The sequence below is a fragment of the Lissotriton helveticus genome, chromosome 11 (genome assembly GCF_964261635.1).
Source record: "Lissotriton helveticus chromosome 11, aLisHel1.1, whole genome shotgun sequence".
Lineage (NCBI taxonomy): Eukaryota > Metazoa > Chordata > Amphibia > Caudata > Salamandridae > Lissotriton > Lissotriton helveticus.
The window spans coordinates 662,451,345-662,472,278 of NC_136072.1; the positions used below are offsets into that span (position 1 = coordinate 662,451,345).

A 20,934-nucleotide genomic window follows, 5' to 3' on the forward strand; every position below is an offset into this window, starting at 1 on the left:
TGTCATTTGAGATGTCATCAGTGATGTCACTGACCATGTCATGAATGATCTAATATGTTACATCATCAGCAGTGGATTGCGGGTGCGCAAAATATAGTTAGTACAACTAACTATATAGGAGCAATTTCATTGGTTTTGTATGAGTAAAATGTCCAGCTAACTATAACACCACTAAAACTTATAGTTTTTTGAGTGAATTTCAAAGATTTTTTAAAAACGAATTCCTAACTATATAACTCCTGAAACCTATGGTTTTTTCAGTGAATATCAAAGGTTTTTTTAAATGCTAATTCCTAACTATATAAGGCCTGAAACCTATGGTTTTTTCAGTGAATTTCAAAGGTTTTTTAAATACTGATTCCTAACTATATAAGGCCTGAAACCTATGGTTTTTTCAGTGTTTTTATTATAATTTTGATTGGTTAACTGGCTTATTAAGTGTATCTAAGTGAATACATATATTAGCGAGTAATGTTTAAATATTTAAATATATGCATGAGTGATGTAAGATGTGACATCATCAGCAGTGCATTGCGGACGTGCAAGTTATAGTGAGTCCAACTAACTATAACGTGGGAATTTCAATGGTTTTATGCGAGTAAAATTTCCAGCTAACTATAACTGGTGTGAAACCTATGGTTTTTTCAGTGAATTTCAAAGGTTTTTTAAATGCTAATTCCTAACTATAACTGGTGTGTAACCTATGGTTTTTTCAGTGAATATATATATATATATATAATTTCTATGGCAAAATGAAACCCCTCATTTTGTTCCTTTTCAAATTAGATGTATTAAGTGTTACCACTTTATTCCAATCAAGATGACTTCAGGTGTGTCATACTTTTGTCATAAGTAAGACTGTTAGCGTTCTAGTTGTTCTTTAGAACACTCTGGGACATTCTGTCATTGGGCTATAGTTGGGCTACATCTGGCTGATATTTGGGCTACATTTGGGCTCTTTTGTCTCTGGTGGCCATCTTGGGAGACTGCATATCAGAATTTTTTTAATGAAATATAAGAGGATTTGAGAAGTCACTCAAAATGTGCCCTCATTTTTCTTTCTTCAGCACTAATCATAATTTCTATGGAAAAATGAACCCCCTCATTTTGTTCCTTTGCAATTTAAATGTTTTAAGTGTTAACACTTTATTCCAATCAAGATGACTTCAGGTGTGCCATACTTTTGTCATAAGTAAGACTGTTAGCGCTCTAGTTGTTCTTTAGAACACTCTGGGAGATTTTGTCATTGGGCTATAGTTGAGCTACATCTGGCTGATATTTGGGCTACATTTGTTTTTTTTTGTCTCTGGTGGCCATCTTTGGGCTACATTGGGCTACATTTGGGCTCTAACATATATATAGCCCAATGTAGCCCAATATATATTTTTTCAAAGTTATTTTTCTTAAAAACCACTGGAGCACATATCTTGAGACATAGCAAAGGCACATCGGGCTACCAGTCCCTACAATTTTGCTAAGTTTGGTGGAAAACCATTCAGCCGTTCGGGCTAAAAGTGAGTCCAACCGCCCTATGGAAATTAACATGGGGAAAACACGTTTTGGGACCCCCCTTTTATCTCGGCCCCCACTTGACGAATCCCCCCCAAACTTTCAGGGAAGGAGCGGAGCGCCGCGAGGCAAAGTTAAGGAAAATTTCAGTAGGATACCTCAACCGCCGCCAAAGTTATTCCCAATAGAATGTTGCGATTTCCCTATGGAAAACAATCCTAACTATATATACCTACTGGCTATCGCCAGTAAATAATATAGGTGTGTGATCAAGAGCACGAGTTGCTCGAAACGCGTCGCCTGAGAGGTGAATAAAATCTCCCTTACTGCAGCCTGGGGTCCGTGTCTTCTTTTACGTAAGATTGGAAGATTTGGCGGTTATATATATATATATATATACCTTTTCAATAGAAGCTGGTAACATCTCATCCCTGCTCGAGTGCGTCTCAAGTGTGTTGCCTGTGTTTTTGATATGCATATGTGTATATATATATATATATATATATATATATATATATATATATATATATATATATATATATATATATATATATATATACATATATACATATATATATATATATATATATATATATATATTATTTTTTTATTTTTTTTTGGAACACAAGGGAGGCGGCACAACCGGATACTATTCAGAAGTCTTTATTTCACCAACACTCCACCGACGCGTTTCAGCCTCACGGCTTTTTTCACGGTCAGCAAGTCCCTTTTTGCTTTTCATTTTTATACTGCCCCACGCTAGCCATGAAGTGGCATTGTGGGATACGTAGTTTACAAAGCAAAGTAATTTAAAAAACATGACAGACAAAGGACCGGTGTGTTCTGATTATGTAAGTATAGTACTTAGCGTCCTAAATTGTTATCATTTGGGGCATTTTTCTTAAAACATGTATTCATAATTATCAAGTGGAGGGTATAGTACCCCTATATAGATATTATTATCGCTGAGTTCATATTTACTCCAGATGAATGTGGAGATCCTCTCCAAAGTTCATGCCTCTGGGATGTTTTGTTCGGAATCGGACAATGAAACGTGATTCCATCTGTCAAAGAAGACGGACCGTATCTCCTCCTCTGTCAGATTTAGTTAGCATTTTCAATCCATAATAGTTCATAGCTCGCCAATCCCCACTTTGGCAAGTGCTCAAGTGTTTGGCTGTAGCATACAACATATTTGAGTTCTTGACTGCCCGGATATGTTCCAGTATTCTTTTCTTTAACATGCACGTGGTGGACCCTATGTATTTCATTCCACATTTGCATTCTATCACATATACCACATTTTTGGATGTGCATGTGATGTATTGTTTAATCGGCATGTATTTCCCATCTGGTTCCATTACATTCTTCATTTTTATACCTATTTTACATGCCTTGCATGAGGTGCATGGTTTAAAGCCCACATTTTGTTCCGTCCACCATTTAGGTTGTTCCTTGATCTGAAAATGGCTTTTCACCAATAAATCCTGAAGAGATGTATTTTTTCTGTAGGTAATGGAAGGGTATTTACCAGCCAATGGCCCTATATCCGGATCACTAGTTATCAAGTGCCAATATTTTTTCATTTTTTTTGCTATTAATCCACTTTCTTTGTTGTATGTTGTTACAAATCTTGGCGGATCTTTGTCTTGAGGGGGTTTTTGTTTTTCGATTAGAATTTCTCCTCTGCTGATTTTGTCTACCTTCTTTTTGCATTCTTTTAGTACATAGTCCTTGTATCCTCTTGACTGGAATCTTGTTTTACTTTCAAGTATCTTGTTTTCGGCATCTTCCGGTTTTGAACAGAAAAAATACATCTCTTCAGGATTTATTGGTGAAAAGCCATTTTCAGATCAAGGAACAACCTAAATGGTGGACGGAACAAAATGTGGGCTTTAAACCATGCACCTCATGCAAGGCATGTAAAATAGGTAAAAAAATGAAGAATGTAATGGAACCAGATGGGAAATACATGCCGATTAAACAATACATCACATGCACATCCAAAAATGTGGTATATGTGATAGAATGCAAATGTGGAATGAAATACATAGGGTCCACCACGTGCATGTTAAAGAAAAGAATACTGGAACATATCCGGGCAGTCAAGAACTCAAATATGTTGTATGCTACAGCCAAACACTTGAGCACTTGCCAAAGTGGGGATTGGCGAGCTATGAACTATTATGGATTGAAAATGCTAACTAAATCTGACAGAGGAGGAGATACGGTCCGTCTTCTTCGACAGATGGAATCACGTTTCATTGTCCGATTCCGAACAAAACATCCCAGAGGCATGAACTTTGGAGAGGATCTCCACATTCATCTGGAGTAAATATGAACTCAGCGATAATAATATCTATATAGGGGTACTATACCCTACACTTGATAATTATTAATACATGTTTTAAGAAAAATGCCCTAAATGATAACAATTTAGGACGCTAAGTACTATACTTACATAATCAGAACACACCGGTCCTTTGTCTGTCATGTTTTTTAAATTACTTTGCTTTGTAAACTACGTATCCCACAATGCCACTTCATGGCTAGCGTGGGGCAGTATAAAAATGAAAAGCAAAAAGGGACTTGCTGACCGTGAAAAAAGCCGTGAGGCTGAAACGCGTCGGTGGAGTGTTGGTGAAATAAAGACTTCTGAATAGTATCCGGTTGTGCCGCCTCCCTTGTGTTCCAAAATTGAATATTGGGGCTTTGATCCAGCCCTTGGGTTGAGCACACACTGTGGAGCGCTCTCGTGCATTGAAGGATCGTTTTGATTGAATATATATATATATATATATATATATATATATATAAAAAACTGGATGGGATGATGTAGAGTCTTGTCTTGTCATTTCAAAGGGAGGTAGTCCTATCACAGATGATTAAGATTGCAGCATGTTTTTAACAAGACGGTACATCATCCCACTGGGGTTGTAAAGTGAACTTTGATTTCATGTTTTTCAGGACAGTCTCACTGGAGTATAAATTTTGTGCACCACAAAAACCACAAGGCCAGAGAAGTGGCCACGCCCACTGGGGCGGTCCAAGTGAGTTTAAATTGTGCTGCCCATTATCGATCCTGCTCTACATATGGTTGCCAATGATTAAGAGTCAGGAAGCCGCGAAACGCATCTAGCAGTTTATCTACGATGACGTCTGTGTCAAAACCTGCATGCAGTCCCCGTGAATAAAATGATTGGAATATACTCTACCTGTTGTGGCTCTTCTGTAAGGGGCACCTTTTTTGACTAGATTTTAGTGGCCAGCTTCGGTCGCAGAAGAAGCCCCGCTGCAAGCACAGCGTTCCTGAGGTGAAGCCATTGGGTGTCATCGCAAAGGGTGGTAGTCCTATCACAGAGGATTACGAATGCAGCATGTTTTTAACAAGACTGTACATAATCCCACTGGGGTTTTAAAGTGAAGTTTGATTTCATGTTTTTCAGGCCGGACTCACTGGAGTATACATGTTGTGCACTACGAAAACAACAAGGCCAGAGAAGAGGCCACGCCCACCGGGGCGGTCGAAGTGAATTTAAATTGAACCGCACATTGCCGGTCCTGCTCTACATGTGGTTGCCAATGATTAACCCCTTCGGGGCGGATGACGAGCTCAGCTCGTCATGGGCGTAACCTGCGCTACGCGGATGACGAGCTGAGCTCGTCACGTAACGCGGGATTTTTAAAATCACAGTGCGCAGCGGGAAAACTGCTAGCGCGCATGCGGTTAAGAGTCAGGAACACTCGAAACACGCCTGGCACTTCATCTACAATGACATCTGTTTCAAAACCTGCATGCAGCCCCTGTGTATAAAATGATTGGAATATACTCTACCTGTTGTGGCTCTTCCACATGGGGCACCTTTTTTGACTGGATATGTTGTTCATATCAGCCCCTATGTTGCTAGTTTGGGGGTGATTAATTAATGGGGGCGAGATTAAAGGGGGTCCCAAAACATGTTTTCTCCATGTTCATTTCCATAGGAAACTCTAAACAAGGCGACAGGTCAAACGGGTGAACGGAATTACCCCAAATTTGGCAGGAAGAAGGGTTTTGGTTTAGAAAGCACGCTTTTGTTTATTTGGTGTAAATCCATTCAGTAGTTTTTGAGAAATATTTAAATTTACAGATATCGATATTTGTGAATTTTGCCATCTGATTTGCTGAAGCGTTACAAGCACAAGCTTGCTGCTGATTGGCTGCGAGCAGTTGCAACTAGTAAGTGTTAGCCACCATTTTGTGATTCCGTTGAAGCGAGTAAGGGAAAGAAAGGCAAATAAAGTTGGAAAGGAGGGTAGAAGATCTGTAACCTCTGAGGAGGCGTGCGAAGCGAAGTAGTCACTCTTATCGTTCTGAAAGTGCTGTGTTGCTCAGAGTGACATGGTGCTGATATGATATGGTGCTACACTCGGGTATGAAACTGAGAGCCTAATTCGTTAGGACATTGCTGTAAAGTGATGTGGTCTGGTCTTTATAAGATACATGTGCAAGTAGTGTTAGTAGGCGCTTATACCATACAGGGAGTGGGAAGCGAACTACTGACCACTATCATGCGTTTATACTACACCGGAAGCGGGTAGCAAAGTACTCACACCTACCGGTGTGAAGATTTGGGGATGAAACCGAGGTGATTGCTGTAAAGGGATGGGCTCCGGGCACCGTAGTATAAATGTGCAAGTAGTGTTAGTAGGCGTTTATAGTGTATAGGGAGTGGGAAGCGAACTACTCGCCCCTACCGGTCTTAAGACTCGTGGATGAAACCATGAACTCACTGCTGTAAAGTCATGTGCTTTGTGTAGTATTCCAATGTAAGTCATAGTAGAATGTTAGTATGTAATTCTACTAGAATTTAAGTATGTAATGTTATAATGTAGGGCAGTCATGAGGGGAACTTTGCGGAGTTTGTACACGGTACTGGAGAATAAGAATGGGTGAATTTTGCGAATTTGCGCTACGCGAATTCGTACGAAAGGGTACTTGCGGTTCGCAAAATACGCAAACTTTTGTGAGATTGTGGATTTTTTTATTTTTGCGAGTTTGCGGGATGTTTTTCACCGCGGCTACTGCGAAGTTACCCATGCGGTCATATATGAGCGTGGCCATCTTGTTTTTCACTGTTCGCGTTGCGTATTTCCGTTTCCGGTCGCGAGTTGCATGCTCGTGTTGAGCATTTCCTGTTCCGGGTCGCAGTTGCGTGTTTGCATCCATTTTTGTGTGCTCGCAAGGAAAATATCGCACAAACTTACCCACGTGGTTGCAATGGGTGCGGCCATCTTGTTTTTCATTCATTGCTAAGGTTCTGGTCCTGCCTTTTCTATCCTGCTTCAATCTTTGTAATCCTTTGTTTGTTTGAACTTTTTTTAATCTTTTTTATCTATCTCTCTATTTTTGTACATTTATATTTTGTATTTTTTTCTACTTTTCTTTACTTTAATAACTACTTTTTTTTTAACTCTCTCTTTTCTTTTCTTTACTTTTTCCCTATTCTTTCCTATTTTTCCTTTAACCCAGGACCATGGCAAAGGGAGCCGGCAAGAACTCCAAGGGGAAGAGTCCCGCACCCCGCAGCCGGCTCCCTTGCTGGAATTTAATTGGGGCGTCTTTAAGTCCCAGGGAGAACTTCAGCGCAATAGATAAGGACAAGTGAAGTGGATACTGTAACTGTATGTTGTAGTTGTCCTGGTCAAATTGGGAAGTTGCATGCATCCAGCCATTCCTCTTATTCGCGGTACTCCTCCATTCCATCGGGCGCTCCGTTGATCAATCTTGGTGACCACACTGTCCACTGCCTGCCTGGCAGGTGCGGAATTGCGGATTGCTATGGTAAGCCTGAGTTAATGTTTTTCCCATCGCACAGGGTAAGTGCCGGCCTGTAATTGTCGATGGAAAAACAGAAAGGGATATTAAAACACCCAGGAGGAAAAATATAAGGTACGGTGTGTAGTGCAAAAATAGCACTTTCACTTTCAGAGGCGACAGTATTACATACATGCATCATTTCTAAAGTGCCTACTCTAAGTCTCTGTTTCCAGGATAATAATTAGCACACAGCAGGCCAGAGCCATGCAGACGGTCAAGGCAGGCACCACTGAGTGAACCAACCTCCATGTAGCATACCTCTTTGATACAGACAGACAAAGCAGATCTAATTTTATACAGCAAGCCACATAGCCACAATTTTACCTGAACCGCTGTCTGGACTCTGGCATAACACTACACTGGCTTGACCACTCCATACCATGACTAGACAGACATGTAGTTCTGCAGTGGTTGTTGTTGACTTGTTAACCTGTTTTCCACTCACGAAATGGCCATAGTTCTTCCGTAAATCGACGATAATGATCCATCCATCCCAGTGAGTGACTGTGAAGATATTATGTAACTTTGATCATCATGACTCATCATCATCATGGTGTTGGCAAACTCAATGTTGTTCATGCAGTCACAGTCTACGCACAGTGAGTCCAAGGACATTTTCCATATTAAAAAATGCAATGTAGTGGCCCCTGCAGTAGAAGTACAATTTGTATTAAACAAGGTAAACAGAGTAGACTTGAGTTACATTTAGTGTGTAAAAGATTAAATAATAACAGAACACATAGGATTCATCTCATGCACAACAAACAAACAGCAATTGCTTTCATCAGAGCCAGACAGCCAGTCTTGTCCACTGCATGCCATCTCATCATTCATTACCTGTTCCACTTTTTGTCAGCATCTTATTCATAAGCGAAGGGCCACAGGGCAGCCTCTCGTGTCAATTTCAGAAGTAACAGTCAGCATAGTCAGTCATTCCAGTCCCACTTCTTTTGAGGGGACTCCTCTACGAAGCGACAGTTTCTTGATTCTGCTTAATCGCCCGTCTGCATTGAGGGAAATGGATAAGGGGAGTCTGGAGGAGGAGGATAGAGGAGCAGGACTGAGTTGTGATCTTCAGGAATGCAGACATAGGCACCTTCAATATTGAAATAAGACGAAGACAGTGCTGCTGATGGATTTGTTGTGATTAGAGTTTTGTTGTGCTAAAAGTTGCAAGAAAGACACACAGAAATAAAAGTGAATAAGGACGAAAAAAAAAGTAAGTATTTCAAGCCTAGGTGTCAGGGAAGTAGAGCTCGTCCTCAAACTCTGTGAATTGTACCGGGAGTAGGTCAGCTAACAGAGAAGAACTTCTGTCACATAAGTCGGTGTCCTCTTCTTCCTGCGTGGATTCACGTATTTTGTAATCTGGTGGTATGAAGTGCTGATTCATCTTGATTATTGTTAACCTCTCCACATTTTTTGGCGAGAGGCAGGTCCTTTTTGAAGTTACAATGGCATCAGCAGCACTGAAAACACCTTCAGAATACACGCTTGCGATTGGGCAAGCCAAATAATGTATAGCCAGCTTGGTGATCAGTGGCCATTGAGGCCTTTTCCCATACAATAACACCAATGGGTTGTGATCAAAGAAGACTTCTGTCGGGTCATCCAGATAGGCCTGCACCATCCACTCAATTTCCTCCAGGGGTGCTCCACTTTGCGTACCATCTGTTGCCTTTGCATCAACACTGGAACGAGCAAACCCTTGATGAGTTATCCAATCCGCTTCCGACAATATTATGGCTGGGCCTGGTGCAGGTGATGATGATACGGTTGCTGGTGTCGGTAACGGCTCTGAGGGAAAGTGACTGCCTTCGGCCACAGAAGTGGACCTTGACGCCGGATGGCCTGCTGCTTCAGTAGTACTTGTGGTGGTTCCTTCAATTTCTTGCCGCTCTTTTTTTCGAACCAAGTGGCTGACAGAGCTAGCCAATGTTTGTACTTGGAAACATCTGCTTCAGAAAAAGGAATAAATGTATTGCTGGCCAGTGCCTTTTTGTACCGTGGATCCAGAATAGTGGCACAAGTGTAATGTTGTTCTGAATGTATTGCTTTAAGCATTTCATTGTTCAACTAGGCGGCTTAATAAGCTCTCCGCCAACTGATATGCGGCTGGTTTTTCAGCACAAACTCAGAACGTTGAAGACACCGCCTTCAGTTGGTGCTCTAGCTTGCGCAACAATGGGATACCTTTGCCCAAAGTACAGTCCTCCCTGCTGACTTCACGCATGAAGACTAAGGGTGGGCGGCCAGCTACGCTCAGTGCACGGAGTGCACGTAGTGCCGTCTCCTACGCATTTTGCGTAGCGGGCGTAGCCAGGCGGCACTACGCGCGCTCCGCAGACGGTGCGTAGCCGGCCGCCACCCGCCTCCCTCCCACCCTCCCTAAATACTGAAATAAAAGGATAGAAAGCTTTTAAAAACACTTACCTTGTCCGCCGCGTCCCCGGGGCTCCCTCTCGCCGTCCCTGGATTCGCGCCGCCATTTCGGATACTAATGCGCATGCGCGGGCGGCCGCTCATGCGCATTTCTCATGAGGAATGCGCATGCGCGGGCGCCCGCGCATGCGCATTAGTATCCGAATCGGTGGCGGCGCGAATCGCGGGACGGCGAGAGGGAGCCCCGGGGACGCGGCTGACAAGGTAAGTGTTTTTAAATGCTTTCTATCCTTTTATTTCAGTATTTAGGGAGGGCGGGAGGGAGGCGGGCGGCGCGGAGTGGGGCTACGCGGAGTGCGCGGGTGGGCGTAGTTTTGCGCCCACTTCGCGTAGCTCCGCGGAGCCCCACTCCGCACACTACGCCCAGGGTTAATGAAGACCTCAAAAGGACGAAGCATGTCTGTCGGGCTTTTAACTAGGTCCCATTCCTCCACCTCTAGCCTCATGTCTTTCATAGAGGCACCCCATGTGTGAAAGACATAATCATTGATTACCAAGTACTGCTCAAACAGACGCTCAAGCATATAGAATACACTACTTCTACTTCTTCTTCGTCATCACCCATAACTGAAAGCCTTACGGGAACCTTCCTTTTACCTAGCTTTGTCGGCTCATGGCGTGCCTCCCTCTCAGACTGAATTGGTGGGTGCCAATCAAGATCTAGATCATCAGAAGGAAGGGGGCTTGAAGAAAAAGTTGTACTAGCCCTCCTTTTCCTTGCTGCAGATCTGGAAGACAATGGATCATCAGGAGTGGCTTGCTTGGCTGATACCGCTGCATGAATCTTGATTTCCTGATGTGCCGCTACTTCTGGAGAAACAAGTATTGTGGGCAGTTGTGCCTCTCCTTGTGCCTCTCCTTGTGCCTCTCCTTGTGCCTCTCCTTACGCCTCTCCTTGCGCCTCTCCTTGTGCCTCTCCTTGCACCTCTCCTTGTGCCTCTCCTTGCGCCTCTCCTTGCGCCTCTCCTTATTGCACCTGTGGTTGTCGTTGCGGCTGTGGTTGAACACTCGTCAGATGAGTTACACCCTGCGTTGAGTGGATGCTATTTTGTGATGAGTCAACGCCAACATCACTGGTCGATGGTGAAAGAGCAATTAAAGTGGCTGCCTCTGCGGCACTCATGGGCTTGGGCCTAACTTGGTGTTGTGGCACTGAGACCAATGAAGCGGAGGTGCTGCTCCCAGCTTGGTCCCCGGCGGACACCGCTGCTGCAGGCGTACTTTTTTTCCCCGAAAAAATGGCGGTCTTCTTCTGCTCCTTCTTACTGGCAGAGGTACTGGAAACTTTCTTGGTAGAGGAGCTACAGCTACCTTTCTTTGGGCCCATATTCTTCTGATGTCAGAACAGCAGGACGCAGTTGCACGAGTTGCAGAGTTGTCTGTGGCCACACGTGACGTCACGTAACGTTGTGCACACACCGCAGCATGACTTCTTCCTGGCACTACAACAAGTGATGATGATGAGGATTATTCCTGGTTCTCAGTCTTTGTGCACCTAAAAGCAAAGAAGCCAGAGGAACATCAGTTAAATAAATGTTGCATATGTTGTGCTTTAATTAATACTATTGCAACTAGGCATTTATTATTATTAACACAACACACCCAAAAACGGAAAGACCCAAAAGAAAAATGGCAATTCTAATAAAAAAATGGATGTTTAAATTAATAGAAGAGAGACCACAGAGAGAGAGTTGTTTCATGCACCCATTCATAACCCTAGGCCTACTGGCCTCAAGCTTGCCGGTCTATGGCAAAAACTGTCTGGCCTCAATATGCCCCCCACCCACATGGCCAGACCCTGGACCAGGCCCCAACACCAAAAAATCGAAATACACACAAAAATCACCTCAATCCAATGCCATCCATGCCCTAAATGATGTTTAAATTCAAGAGACCCCAAAGAAAGACTTGTTCCATGCACCACTGAGTACCCCTGGGCATAATGGATGAAAGCAAGGCAGACTGGGTGCAGGCCTATGGCACAAAACACACTGCCTGGCTTCAAAATGGCCCCTAGACCCCCACCCACATGGCCAGGCCCTGGACCAGGCCTCAAAATGGCCCCACCCACATGGCCAGGCCCTGGACCAGGCCCCAACAACACCCAAAAAATCAAAATACACACAAAAATCACCTCAATCCAATGCCATCCATGCCCTAAATGATGTTTAAATTCAAGAGACCCCACAGAAAGACTTGATCCATGCACCACTGACTACCCCTTGGCCTACTGGCTAGTGTGGCTTTAACAAGCACACAAAATTAAAAAAAGTCCACATAGATATCACAGTGAGCTATTCAATTCCATGCCATCCATGATGTAAATGATATTTAAGTTCAACAAAACTCACAGAAACAGGTGTATCATGCACCCATGACTAACCCTGGGCCTACTGGATATTGTGGCTACCCACAATATATATTTTTTTTAAGTTGTGAAAAAGTTTATACATTGTATTTGCAGCAACTGCAATGCCCAAAACAAACAACACCAACTTACTTGTAAAAGCTAAAATCCAAAAGTGATCCAGACAAATAGTCCTCAAATACAAATATCCAGCAGCAGGCACAAAGAGTAATCCTTCCAGCTCCAGATCCAAATGAAAAGTGACCAGGACATGGACAAAGCACTGGGAGGAGCCTGCTGGACAGAAACAGGAAGTTGGAGACTCTGAGGCACTTTCTTCCTCCCACCCCCCCAAAAACTGACTCCCTTCACAAACAAGTGCAGCCATATGTCAATATGAGGAGTTATTCTGATCCAAATCATCATTTTCAGAAGGTTTATGCTGCCAGTGATAGATTTCTTGTGCAGAATTGCAATTTTTGCGACTTTGGGAAAGCGAGCTGTTCAAATCTCCCGCCGGATGTCAGCTGCGCGTCGCATCTACGTATTCGCTATTGTTTACTCTCACGATATGTGATCGCGGGCCCTTATGACGTATTCGTGTTCTCGCAGTGCAAGATGGCGGGACTCCATGACATACTCACGGTCGAAAAGTCTTGCGCGGTCACGCAGCCAGATCCAAAATGTCGTAGCGCACGCAAACCGGGAGGAAAACAACTTGGCGAACTCAGAATCACGGTAAGTCAACGCCGCGCGCGCGAGATTGTATTTTTGAACCGCAAACAAGCAAAAAAAATTCACCAACTCGCGAATTGTTTGGCAATTTCGCGTGATTCGCGGATTGAGAAATTGCCAAAAATTCACAAATTCCGCGAGCGGAACGAATTTTCAGCCCATGCTTACTGGAGAAGAAGGCAGCACTCACCAATATTTCAAAATTGCTTGCGTTGTGCTGAAGACCTGTTTTCTTCGTGTAGCTGTTTCTACTCATGCCAGTGTCGTCGGCTCATTGAACTATGTCATCCAACTTCTGCTAGGATTTATATTTTTAGATTTTGCGCTTCCTTTGCTTCTTCACTACATACTGGTCACTGTCCTACACATGTGTAAGTAGTGTTAGTATGTGTTTATACTAACAAATGCATCTTGGTCCTAAGGAGGGCGACCTCTCAGGCGCAGCTCATACAATGTCCCGGGGTGTGCATTCGCTGGACATTTGTGTTTGCTATTAGAGGGTGGGTGCATGGCTTCCACCCTGTGATAGCAAATCCTTGTTTGACTACTTGAAGCAAGAGGAGGAAAACCTTGTATCGCTTTATTGGAGGGAATGCGGATGGTAAAAATGGAGAGAAGTGGGGTCTCACCTGTTCATTTAAATGAAGCCCCTGGCGGTTAATGCTCCGTGGCCAATCTAATTATTATATTGCTGGATCTCTGAAGGGCTGGGGATCTTAATGTCACATGTAAATTAGGCGAGGCAGGGCACAGAGATGTTTCGCAGTCTAGGAGACCACCACCTTCCCAGGTATTGTTTACTAACTATTTGGGGGTTTGAGGCCAACTTAAGTCCGGGGATGGCCACAATCTGGGGCTTTACTCAAATATGCAGATTGGGCCTCAGCAGTCTCTGAAGCTTCGGTGGTCCTAGTAGTGCCTTCTTGGTTCTGTAATCACATGGGCAGTATTCATGGTGTTATAGAATTATACACTCATAGAATTCTTGCAGTTGTAGAATTACCCAGGATTAATTTGTGTACTAGTCAGTTGGATTATGTTTGGTAGGTGCACTGTAATATTGTAATATCTCCTATACACAGATGAATTTCACAATAAACTATAGACAAGTGTTGTCAGAAAAAGAAGACCTATACACTCAGTTACTTATTTGAAAAAAAGTAACCTTTATTAAAACACAAATACATAGAAACGCAAGTTTAATAGAACAAACAGTATAATATCAAAAACGTGGGAAGGACTCCAGTGGAAGCAGTGTAGAAAACCTGCAAGACAAAAATGAAACATAAGTATGTATGCTATGTAGAAGAGGTAAAGAAAGGTAGTCCGAATTAAAGGCCGCTAGTGAAAATGTGAGGGAGTGGGTGGAAGGGAGAAGGGGAGGGAGAGTCAAAAGAAGAGAGGGAGGAGAAGACAGAGCGTTGGCCTACTGCACCCAGTCCTCAGTGTTTACCCTTCCTTCACCCGTTTGTCTAGGATGCTGGGGTCGGCAAAAAAGAGTGTGGTCCAGCAAGTCCTTAAAATGAAACATATGAGGCCAGAGATTAGGGGCCATTTCATATGTTTAATTTTAAGGACTTGCTGGACCACACACTCTCTCGCAGACCCCAGCAAGAAAGAGGCAATAACATTATCAGCTCTTTAGCGGTAGGAAACTGCCATAGAAGCCCAGGTTTCTATGGGAATTCCCAAGGGCATAGTATCAAGCACATTTTCCCCGCTTTAGCGGCAGTTTCCTGCCGCTAAAGCGGCGATAATGTTATCGCTGTTCTTTGATAATATGGTCCTACATTATTAACTGCGGAAAAATCGCTTGCCTCCACCTATGCACCCAGGGTGCTTCACCCTAGCCCCTTCCCCCGCACTGTGCTCAATTTTAGGTCCTGCACATAGAGGCTTCACTGCTCACCTGCCACCACCAGTGTGTCCCACTACGTGTTGGTGCAAGATCCGAGTCCATGGTATGTTTGTACGGGAGGAGAGCAGGTCTCTGGTCGGGGACGGTGTCTTGATACCACGATAGAAGGCGTCAGAATGCCCAGGGCATCATCGCGGGTTGAGCTCCCTTTCCGCCCATCTTGAGCCAATCAATTCAGTGTCTGAAAAGGGAGAAATAATTTAATGGTGGAAATGGCTAGAGGTAAATGAAGTTTTATTTCAAGCTTTATAGAAGACAGGGGTTGAGTGCATCCTTCGTTTTTGAAGTACAATCTACCAACTTTTAGTGGTAATCGTGGTTCAAAGAGGAGTTGGAGTGCATGAAAATAAACAAGGTTAAATAATAATACGTTATACGAAGGTTTACATAGAAAGGAACAGAGCACATGGTAGAAGCATAATGTGTGCGTGTAATGCAGTGGTGGAAGGCTGGGTGCATGTACACTTAGTAACGAGCTCACTACAGTGCCCTAAAAGCCACGTGTCTGAAGGACATCGCTGCCTGCTGGCTCAGGCCTACAGCATGGTCTAGCAGGTCCTGAGACAGAGATGTGACTGAATGAGGTCAGAGATCACATCATTACGCACGGCAAGATCGCTTATTCGCACGTGCGCACTCAGGCTGATGCACCCCACCCCTCCCACAGCACCGCACTCAACAGGTCTCTGTAGGGCAGCATTGCCGGCCTTTCGAAGACAACAGGCGGTAAGGCTCACAATTTAGAGGCAATGTTGATTGCCAGGAAGGTGTACACCAAATGGATCCCTTTTTTTTAATTGCGCATTGTGATATCCAGCCATATCACCTGAGGCAGTGTGGAAGAAGAGCGTTGTTCAGTTCCTGCCTTGCCAGGAAGTGTACTTGTGTGTGTTCCCTTTGTAGTTTTGACCTTGCAGAATGTGCAATTTACATTAGTGTAGCATGTGTCGGGAGGGCGGCAACTATTGCTAATGAGATGGTGTTTGAAAAGATTGAATGGTGAACATCACATGTCTTCAAGGTTGTGGATATGCGCAGACACGCATATTAATGGTGACAGTATTATTGAAAGTGTTGCTATCGCGAATTGTACACGTGTGAATGTGCTCGGATGGAGGAAGGATCAGCAGTGGGGCTACGTCATACACAGTGATAGCGCTCATTACAGTTAAGCAATGCATGTCAAATGTGAATCTTAAAGTCTCACATAAAACACACTACTATATTGGTAAAGCCTGACAACAGAGTGTACAGCAAAATAAATCTACACATTGCTGTTTACTGTTTGTCACATGTGATCTAGGATGTGCACTCTGCCCGTGGCTCCTGATACTTCTTAGAGCCACGAATACCCAGGTCGAAAGGGAGCGCAATAATGTGCAAACACACACAAACCAGGGGCATCGTGTAACACACATTTGTTTTTTGATGGGACGTTTGAGATGCATGGCAATCACACGTAGAAGGCTTATGTACAGACCATGAATATTGATCAAGATGATCATTGCATGTTGTGTGTAGTATGAGATATGCGTATACAGGAAAACACTTTTCAAAAAAGTTTTCTAAGCAGAAGAGGTGTTTCTCATCAAACACTGTAGAGAGAATAACTAAAATGGGTGGGGTCGTTCAACTGTTACAATGGCAAATGTTATGAACCAATCAAAACTCTTTTTTATAAGGTCACATGGCAATCGTGCACCGAGCATGCAAGGAGGCCGCACCGACGTGATTTTGAAAAAATATATTTATCATAATATAAGTTTATTACAGTTAGAAATATATAAATGTTTAAAACATTTTAGATTATCGGTTGCTCTCATATACTGTTTTAAGTTATTTAGATATACTTTTGAGACATAAAAAAAATGAGGGAATGGCGTACCCGGTGTGACACTATACGTTTGTGACGTAACACAGGGCTTGGCAGCGTGTACTCGCCACATACGCAATGCGCAGTGGGCGTCACCCGAAATGTACATGACGTGACACGTGGCTTGTTACTGCGTACCCATCTGATACCAAAGTAGTAGCTGGGGTGACTTCATGCGTATATGATGTTACGTGGGACACGGTGCCACGAACTCATCGCATACGAAATGCGCATCATTTACAAGCTAAGCAATATGGTGGATAAGATTCACGTGGTGATGGAGCGTAATACGCTACCGGTATGGGAGTGCGGTTTCCTAAAAAAAAAAAAAAAAGACACCAATACATATTTTTGGGGGAAGATATAAAACATTACATCATTTTTAAACTTAAAGAAAAGTATTATAGAGTTCCAAAATATAAAAAAAATATTGGTTTTCAAAACAATAAAATATGAAATTAACATTTAAAAAACTGTTGAAATTCACTGAAAAAACCATAGGTTTCAGGCACGTTATAATTAGGAATTAGCATTTAAAAAAACCTTAGAAATTCACTAAAAAAACATAGGTTTCAGGGACATTATAGTTAGTTGAACATTTGACTTATATAAAACCACAGAAATTCGCCTGGTATAGTTAGTTGAGCTAACTATAACTCGCGCGCCAGCAATGCACTGCTGATGATGTCACATATTACATCACTCATGACATGGTCAGTGACATCACTGATGACATCACTGATGACATCTCAAATGACATCACTGATGACATCAGTTATGACATCATCCACGTGACAATCTGTTGCACATACTGATGCTCTAATATAAACTTTGATACACCCATTCTAAAATACAGATTACTATTTTTGAAACCATACATACAACAATGCCAGATACTACATACCACCGACTATTTCCTAGGTCTATACCCACATCTAGTCACTTATAAATACATTAATAATCAATACAGGTCTATAATATGCACTCATTCAGCTGTACATGCAGTCACACTCTGCCACTCATCCATAGATCCATAGAGTTACTCACACACCTAGTCAGTAATGCAAAGAATTAATCACATACCCATTTACTCTTGTATACAGTTATACACACCATCTGCGTTATTTTTAGACATACCACATCACTTATTTATACAGATACTAACACTTATTTACTGTCTTATACAACCACTGATAGAAGCAGACACTTATTTATACAACCACTCTTCAAATAACTTAGTCTCACGTATACTCATTTATATACTCCAACACTCACATATAGTGCCTTAAAACATATGTAGTTAGTCACAGATATACCACTGAGACATTTATTCACTCACCAACACACCAATAGCCACACTAACTCACCCATACAGCCCTTCGCAGATGCACTTTTTAATCCACACAACCACTGAATCACCTACTCAGACATCTATGCACAGACTCATACACCCACCCACCCACACAGACACTCAGGGACCCATACAGATACTCAGACAACAAATCAATAATCTATATAGACACTCATGTAGCTATTCAGGAACCCATGCAGTTGCTTACACACCAATGGAGAGACTAATATAGACTTTCACACAGTTTAGTCACTAACCCATGCATTCAGTAAGACATGTTCAATAACTCAGTTATACAGTCAGTCACGCACCTACGAAATATTTACATTCATTCTTCAATACACCTTGGAACTGAAACTAAGGGAAATTTTGAGCCTGATATATATATATATATATATATATATATATTCCATCCATATGCAGAACCCACATTGGAAGAACCATGCGGAGACCTTTATGGCGCTTCAAGTATTTATTCACAGCAAGCCAGCAGAGCGTTAATTCAAGAAGGCAGTGTCAAAATTAGGCCAGACGCGTTTCAGGAGGTGAACTCCTTTCTTCAGTGGCTTTTGACAGACAGGGGGAAGCATAAACAGCGCAGACCGTTCTTAACATCATACCTGCCCAATGGGCGTGGCCACACGGCATTCTGGTCGATGCAGTCCGCGCTAATGTCAGCCTCAGTGGGTGCTACTCCCCGAGTCCAAATGTCCCAAAGTTAAAAGCACATACACTTGAAGTCTCTGCCTCGCTGTTTTACTGCTGTAAATGAAAGCTCAAGCAGGTTCCCATCTGCAAAGGAGCAGGCTTGTCTCCGTCCCGAAGTCGGCAGCTGAAGTTAGTCACCCGGGATCAGCTCAAAGCCGCAGGTTCTTTCCTCGACCTTGAAGCGCCATAAAGGTCTCCGCATGGTTCTTCCAATGTGGGTTCTGCATATGGATGGAATAGTATCGGCCTGCCCAGGTCGAGGAAAGAACCTGCGGCTTTGAGCTGATCCCGGGTGACTAACTTCAGCTGCCGACTTCGGGACAGAGACAAGCCTGCTCCTTTGCAGATGGGAACCTGCTTGAGCTTTCATTTACAGCAGTAAAACAGCGAGGCAGAGACTTCAAGTGTATGTGCTTTTAACTTTGGGACATTTGGACTCGGGGAGTAGCACCCACTGAGGCTGACATTAGCGCGGACTGCATCGACCAGAATGCCGTGTGGCCACCCCCATTGGGCAGGTATGATGTTAAGAACGGTCTGCGCTGTTTATGCTTCCCCCTGTCTGTCAAAAGCCACTGAAGAAAGGAGTTCACCTCCTGAAACGCGTCTGGCCTAATTTTGACACTGCCTTCTTGAATTAACGCTCTGCTGGCTTGCTGTGAATAAATACTTGAAGCGCCATAAAGGTCTCCGCATGGTTCTTCCAATGTGGGTTCTGCATATGGATGGAATAGTATCGGCCTGCCCAGGTCGAGGAAAGAACCTGCGGCTTTGAGCTGATCCCGGGTGACTAACTTCAGCTGCCGACTTCGGGACGGAGACAAGCCTGCTCCTTTGCAGATGGGAACCTGCTTGAGCTTTCATTTACAGCAGTAAAACAGCGAGGCAGAGACTTCAAGTGTATGTGCTTTTAACTTTGGGACATTTGGACTCGGGGAGTAGCACCCACTGAGGCTGACATTAGCGCGGACTGCATCGACCGGAATGCCGTGTGGCCACGCCCATTGGGCAGGTATGATGTTAAGAACGGTCTGCGCTGTTTATGCTTCCCCCTGTCTGTCAAAAGCCACTGAAGAAAGGAGTTCACCTCCTGAAACGCGTCTGGCCTAATTTTGACACTGCCTTCTTGAATTAACGCTCTGCTGGCTTGCTGTGAATAAATACTTGAAGCGCCATAAAGGTCTCCGCATGGTTCTTCCAATGTGGGTTCTGCATATGGATGGAATAGTATCGGCCTGCCCAGGTCGAGGAAAGAACCTGCGGCTTTGAGCTGATCCCGGGTGACTAACTTCAGCTGCCGACTTCGGGACGGAGACAAGCCTGCTCCTTTGCAGATGGGAACCTGCTTGAGCTTTCATTTACAGCAGTAAAACAGCGAGGCAGAGACTTCAAGTGTATGTGCTTTTAACTTTGGGACATTTGGACTCGGGGAGTAGCACCCACTGAGGCTGACATTAGCGCGGACTGCATCGACCAGAATGCCGTGTGGCCACGCCCATTGGGCAGGTATGATGTTAAGAACGGTCTGCGCTGTTTATGCTTCCCCCTGTCTGTCAAAAGCCACTGAAGAAAGGAGTTCACCTCCTGAAACGCGTCTGGCCTAATTTTGACACTGCCTTCTTGAATTAACGCTCTGCTGGCTTGCTGTGAATAAATACTTGAAGCGCCATAAAGGTCTCCGCATGGTTCTTCCAATGTGGGTTCTGCATATGGATGGAATAGTATCGGCCTGCCCAGGTCGAGGAAAGAACCTGCGGCTTTGAGCTGATCCCGGGTGACTAACTTCAGCTGCCGACTTCGGGACGGAGACAAGCCTGCTCCTTTGCAGATGGGAACCTGCTTGAGCTTTCATTTACAGCAGTAAAACAGCGAGGCAGAGACTTCAAGTGTATGTGCTTTTAACTTTGGGACATTTGGACTCGGGGAGTAGCACCCACTGAGGCTGACATTAGCGCGGACTGCATCGACCAGAATGCCGTGTGGCCACGCCCATTGGGCAGGTATGATGTTAAGAACGGTCTGCGCTGTTTATGCTTCCCCCTGTCTGTCAAAAGCCACTGAAGAAAGGAGTTCACCTCCTGAAACGCGTCTGGCCTAATTTTGACACTGCCTTCTTGAATTAACGCTCTGCTGGCTTGCTGTGAATAAATACTTGAAGCGCATTAAAGGTCTCCGCATGGTTCTTCCAATG

At 43.7% G+C, this 20,934-nt stretch overlaps 1 protein-coding gene and 1 long non-coding RNA gene across 4 annotated transcripts in view; both read right to left on the reverse strand.

Moving 5' to 3' along the window:
* The window catches only part of LOC144791743 (zinc metalloproteinase-disintegrin-like lachestatin-1), a 4,387,327-nt gene that overhangs the window by 3,538,582 nt on the left and 827,811 nt on the right, over window positions 1-20,934 (reverse strand). The gene's annotated exons all lie outside the window — the stretch shown is intronic.
* LOC144791884 (uncharacterized) lies at window positions 14,040-14,960 on the reverse strand. The gene is made up of 2 exons (XR_013602489.1): window positions 14,803-14,960; window positions 14,040-14,158 (listed from the first exon to the last, which is right to left on the reverse strand). It is a non-coding gene; the product is annotated as an uncharacterized LOC144791884 (long non-coding RNA).